Here is a 6099-nt window from a genome sequence, read left to right on the forward strand (position 1 = left end):
GGAGTTGCAGGCTGGACACAGTGGACCAGAGTGCAGCTATGCAAGGGGTTTGCAGTCTCCCTCCCTTCCTGTGAAGTAGAACCAAAACTAAGAGTGCCACCCTCAGCTTCCTCCTGCCCCAGCTGCCCCCCATCACTTCCTCTCCCCGTCAGGTGTTTCTTCCCCTCTCCTGCCACCTTCCTCACTCACCCCAGTGAGGAAATCAATTCTGCACACTCTTCCCTCCTCTAGCATTTGATTTTTTTTTTGAGTTTGACTAGTCACAGAGACAGTTTTCCAACCACCAAGACTACATGAAATTGATTCGCACATTTGAGAGCCCAGAAATGGCCTTTACCTTGGTATTTCTCCCATGTATGTCTGCATCTTCGGCATCACCCTGTCAGCTCTTACCCTGGCACAGGCAGCCTGGGAGAGCCATCCTGCCTACTCCCAGGGGTTAACAGTACTGACCTGAGAACGGCATAGACCTCTGCACTGGGTTGCCACATACTGTAGGTTTTGGGGAAAATGTGTTCTTTTCCCTAGGTGTCAGTGTTCTCATTTGTGAAAAAGAATGGCACCTGCCTGCCTTGAATTATTACTGTGGAAATTAGCTGTAATAGTCTATGCCAAGGACTTAACCCAGGACTGGGACATAGAACATGCTCAATCAGTATTAGCAATTATTGGTCAGCGGTTCCAGAAGACCAAAGGAAGGTTGCATGGGAGGTCTACCACAAAATGGGCAGAATGGGACACCGGTATTCTTCATACAGCCCACCCCCCCACCTTGACAGGGGTGCTGGGCCAGCTCCAAGTTGGAGGGGTTTTACTTTTCTAACTTATTGGCTGCAGAAATTTCTCAGGAGATTCTTAAAAACTTCCTTTAGGCTGTTTGGATTTCATCCTGCCCTGATTGGCATGCAGGATCATGCTTGAAATTGTGCAGCTCACTCTAAAGAAGAGGCTAAGGTATATCCATGGTTTTCCCTCAAGTAGCTCCTCCCTCAAACCTTTCAGGAATTCTTTTGTTCTTCCAGATTTAACCTGAAGGCACATTTAACTCCCTTCTGACCCGATAACAGAGACTATAGTCCAATACCAGTACCGGGTGGTCACGCTCTGGACACTCAACATGCCTGTGGACCAGTTCAGAGAAAAGAGGAGGTGTGCTCAAGATGTTCCCTAGGTCGTGGCATCCCTTAGGTTTTGAAGCCACTAGAACCAAGGGATTTGTTTTCCTATAATAAGATAGCTGTGTAGATGATTTCTAACATCATCAGAGGCCCTGAAGTCCTGTGTATTCTTATTAGGAACTGGGCAGTACACCCCTGTCCTCATACAATACCCTTCCACACCACCCAGGGCTGCCTTTCTTATGCCATGAAGGCAGTTCTAATGCCACAGAGGTTTTGTTCTTCTAAGGGCTTGGACCATAGCTGGAAGGATTCCAGCTAGACAGAGTGAAGATTGTGTAGGCACTGAGTATAGTCAAACATTCAAGTGGGTTGCAGAGGTTGAGACAGGACATTTCCAATTAGAAACAAGGGATAATCTAGTAGTTGTTTGACCTGACAGTGCTGGTCATAACCTAGATGATCCCTCAAGTTCTTCTAGCCTTGTGTTCTCAAGACTAAAGGTGAACAAAAGGGTATGGTTGATCAGCCTCTACCAGTAGAAGCCAATGCCACATTGCCCTTGCCCACACAAAACTCCACCACTCAGATTGCCTCCCTGTCCATCTCTGTGCAACTTTCACACCCTAGCACACCCATACACCCTCTCCCAAATTCCCTTTATGTTCCTACAGATCACTTGCCCCTAAAATCACATACTAATCTCTCATACCTAATTGCCTTCTCGTACTTATTCATACATGGAAAGGAAAAACGACTTCCTAAAGATCAGCACAAGATCTAGAAGATAAGCCCCCTTCTAGAAACTGATAATAGAGCACAATGAATGAAGATTTCTCAGGTCTCCTTCCTTTTCTTCCTTGTGGAAAGTGATTTTCAAGATAAAAAGCTCACAAAAGTCATAGATAAAAAGACTGCCCGAGTCATTGATAAAATGAATTGTAGTCCAAGTAAATAAAGAGATTATATAAAGCATTCAGGTAAGTACAGGCAAAATTGTAGGACAGAATTATTTAAGCAGTCATTTATGAGCAGCAGGAGTACTCATGCCCAGGACTGTACAGGGGCTCATAAAAGTAAGTCTGGAAAATCTAATCTCATTTTCTTGGATGGTTTCTAAACTAGTTGATCAGAAGCATAGGATAGGTTTCACATACTTGAGCTTCAGCAACATATGTGACAAAATCTCAGTAACCTGTGGCCAAGCTGGATTTAATGGATAATGGTAACCTCAGTAGGATAATTAATAGATTGATACTAATCTGGAATAGTGTTCTACAACCTTAGATAACCTCTACACCCTTGAGAGTAAACATGACAAATTTCACAGCTTTCTTTCATTTTATCAAATAAGCAACATCATGACAAAATACAAAAATTAAACCATGGGACAAAAAGCTACTATCAAATTCTACCTGCCCTCCAAGCAGATTCTGACACAGAGGAGCAAACCCTCCATTTACTTATTCAACTGATATTTATTTGAGCACTGACTATATGCCAGGCATAGTCTCGTTGCTGGGAAAACTAGAGTGAAAAAGACACCCAAAGATCCTTGCATTCATGGATTGCACCAGAGAGGTCATATTGTTTGTCTGAATTAACCTACTCGGTGGGATGGGGGCCTTTGGTCTTCCTCCTAATTCTATCCAGGGCACCTGGCACATTGTAGGTGCTTAAGAAATATGTACTACTGAATGACAGAATCAGAGCTGCATATTAAACACATCTTTTTGACTCCTACAATATTCTTTCAAAGCTATATGCTAGAACCAATGTAAACAAATAAATATAGCCTATACTGGAGTCTGAAAAAAACTATGTCAGAACAAGATGGAGTTAAGACTTGATGAGTAAAAAATTTGAGGAAAATAATGAATTCAATATATGTATTCAACAGATTGGGATTTAATCAGATCTTTTTCCAAGTGATGCGGATACTATACCAAGTCAAGTCAGGCCCCATCATCTTGGAGCTTACAGTCCAGTGAATATACAACAGCAGGGTACTGTGGCTGCCACGAAGATAAAAATGTAATCTTAGGCTCTAAAGGCCTAGACATGGGGTCTCAGATGAGGGAAATGATAAGCCCCACTGAGCTCTGCCAAGATTAGACTGTGCCTAGAAAACCGGACTCAGCTCCAGACACCAGCATGGGGAGATACAAAACTCCATATTCAGAGGAATGCCAATTGAGTGATGAAGGGAGCAAAAAGTATGGAACACAATAGTGATGTCAACCGAAGTGGGGAGCCTGAGGAGAAAGGCAGGAGAATGTCCTAACTACCTTCAAATATATGAAAAACTATTGTGGTGATCATTAAGGCTACTCTGAGTATTTCCAGCTCTCTGCCTCCTGAGTACATAACGGGAGCCTCGCTATATGGACAGGTGAGGCCACATGGACAGTTCTAGCCAAGAAGAGCAGAATGATGTACAATATTTGCAAAGTAGAACAGTTCAGTGCTGCTGAGAGACTGTCTTTTCCTTACAGCAAATCAGACTCTTTCCTCCAGTGAATGGCTGTGTTGAGAGATGACAACTGGGCTCTGAGAGCCAGCGTCCCAAGTGATCAACACCAACAAGCCCTTAGTCAATCTTTGATGGACACTTTGCATGAGCAAGAAATAGTTACTTTTACTATCATTTAACATCACCGAGATTATGGCAGTCGTTCATCACTCTAGCATAACCTGGTCTATCCTGACTGGTATCTTCCATGTGGAGAGAAACTAGCCTGGTAATCTATAGCCCCAGGGTTAGAACAAGGCTCTCAGGCTGCAATGGGGGTGACAGAATTTGTTTTAGCACAAAAATAAACTTTTTTCACAAAGGTTCTCAAATGTGTAATCAACTTCCTTGGGAGGGAGGGAGTTTACCATCACTGGTAAGTACATCTTCAAACAGTCTACAACTCTTGATGGGATGAGGGACAGGAGGTCAGACTGGACAGAGAGGGCCCTGCCAACCTTCAAGAGACTATCATGCCACAGTTTGGAAGGGGCTTAGCAAGCACACCATAATAGTGTTGTTTCCCCTGGCCCACTGGTGCAGGCCTGGAGTTGGCCTACCATAATGTTTCCACTGGCCATATGCCCAGGTTTCTGCCGTTTCACACAGTAATGAGTCTGTGCACAGCACTGGTGGGGGGTGGGGTGGCACTCAGCAAGTGTGCACAACATGCACAGCAGCTCAGCTGGCAAAGAGATGAGGCGATGGGAGAGGCTCTCTGGCTCATTAAAACAAAGAATGGTAAGTAGCCCTTTGGGACTCCTGTCTGCATCATTGGCATCTTGGAGACATTAGAAAACCTCTGAAGTTCACACTTATTGGTTGGTCCCTCATAGTGCTTATCTGCCTTCTAGGAACAAGAGCTAAGCATCCTTCCTAACAAGGCAGAACCCTAGCATAAAGATCTGCTCTAGGGAGACATGTGTTAAGAGAAAGCTCTATTTAGGAAGTTGGTGAGAAATGTGGTTCTTAGCACCAAAGACCGGGTTTAAGCACTTGCCCCATTTTCTATTGGCTTGCTGGAGCTGGCTCGTACAGGCTCACAAGAATCGATTGTGCAAAACGCTTCCAAAATTAGTATTCGGTATTCATGATATACCCTAAAATTGGGCATAGTGAGAATACATATTGAACGTTTTTAAGCATTTACTAATCAAAATGTTTTAGGTGTTTGTTTTGGATTTGATAGCTTATCAGCACACCCCAGGTAATAGGCTGAAAATCATGGTCTCTGAGACTAGGCTGAGCTGGGTTTATTCTGGCTTTGCTGCTACTAGCTATTGTCATTGGGGAGAAAGTACTCAAGTTTCTGTGAACCTTAGTTTCCCTGACCGTAAAATGAGAAGAATCATCAACATTGGGCTACTAATTACCTCAGAGGACAGTGTGAGGGTCAAATGAGATCATATCCACAGGTCACTTGCTAAATTAAACAAAGCTCTTTCACCTTGGGGCACATGCAGACAATCACCTCCAGAGACTGAAACAGAACACCCCCAAGTCATAACTTCTGGGTTTAACGTAGGGAACCATCCCAGATTCCACTGACCAGTTTAACATCACATGACCATACCTAAAGCCAATCACTTGCCAAGGGAACGAACAGCCAAGCCACTGCTCCTGAGGGTGCCTGAGAGCCCCAGGTGGGATTTTGGTGGCATTTTTAAAACTTCCCAGATGTTTTCAATACACAGTTAGAATACAGAACCAATGGCTTAGAGTCTAAGTCTTAGACAAATTATGACTTGGCCAAATAGGGCTAGAGAGGGATTCATTCTCCTCTGAAGGATAATAATGGAAAACCAAATCAGGATTTTAGAGTATGGGAAGGATAAGAGAAGAAGAGTGGTTTTATCAGGTAACCAACAGTGTTGGCCCCAGTCTCCATTCCCAGCTAACAGACCTTTTGGGGGCAAAGAGCTCAGCAGACACACTGAGAAATGGTTGCTCTTGGGGCACCTGGGTGGGTTAGTTGGTTAAGTGTCCAACTTTGGCTCGGGTCATGATCTCACGGTTTGTGGGTTCAAGCCCCATGTCAGGCTCTGTGCTGACAGCTCAGAGCCTGGAGCCTGATTCAGATTCTGTGTCTCCCTCTCTCTCTGCCCCTCTCCCAATCATGTTCTGTCTCTCAAAAATAAATGAACATAAAAAAAAAAAGAATACAAGAACACTAATTCAATAAGAGATATACATGCCTGTGTTTTAAAAAAAAAAAAGCAAGAAAAAAAAAGGTTGTTCTTAGAGGGAAGATAAATCAACTGAAAACAAATGGTCTTGGATTAAGATTTGAGAAAATAAGGGGTAGGAGGGAAAAGGTTAAGCTTTTACAGTCCTGGTTCAAGATGGTGACACACAGGACTCCTAAACTCCTCTCTTCTTGCAGACATACCAAATCTATAGCTACATACAGAACAGTTTCCTTTGAAAGAAATATAGAAACTAGTTGAGTGACTCTTACACATGGGTGAA

The sequence above is a fragment of the Lynx canadensis genome, chromosome B3, assembly GCF_007474595.2.
Source record: "Lynx canadensis isolate LIC74 chromosome B3, mLynCan4.pri.v2, whole genome shotgun sequence".
Lineage (NCBI taxonomy): Eukaryota > Metazoa > Chordata > Mammalia > Carnivora > Felidae > Lynx > Lynx canadensis.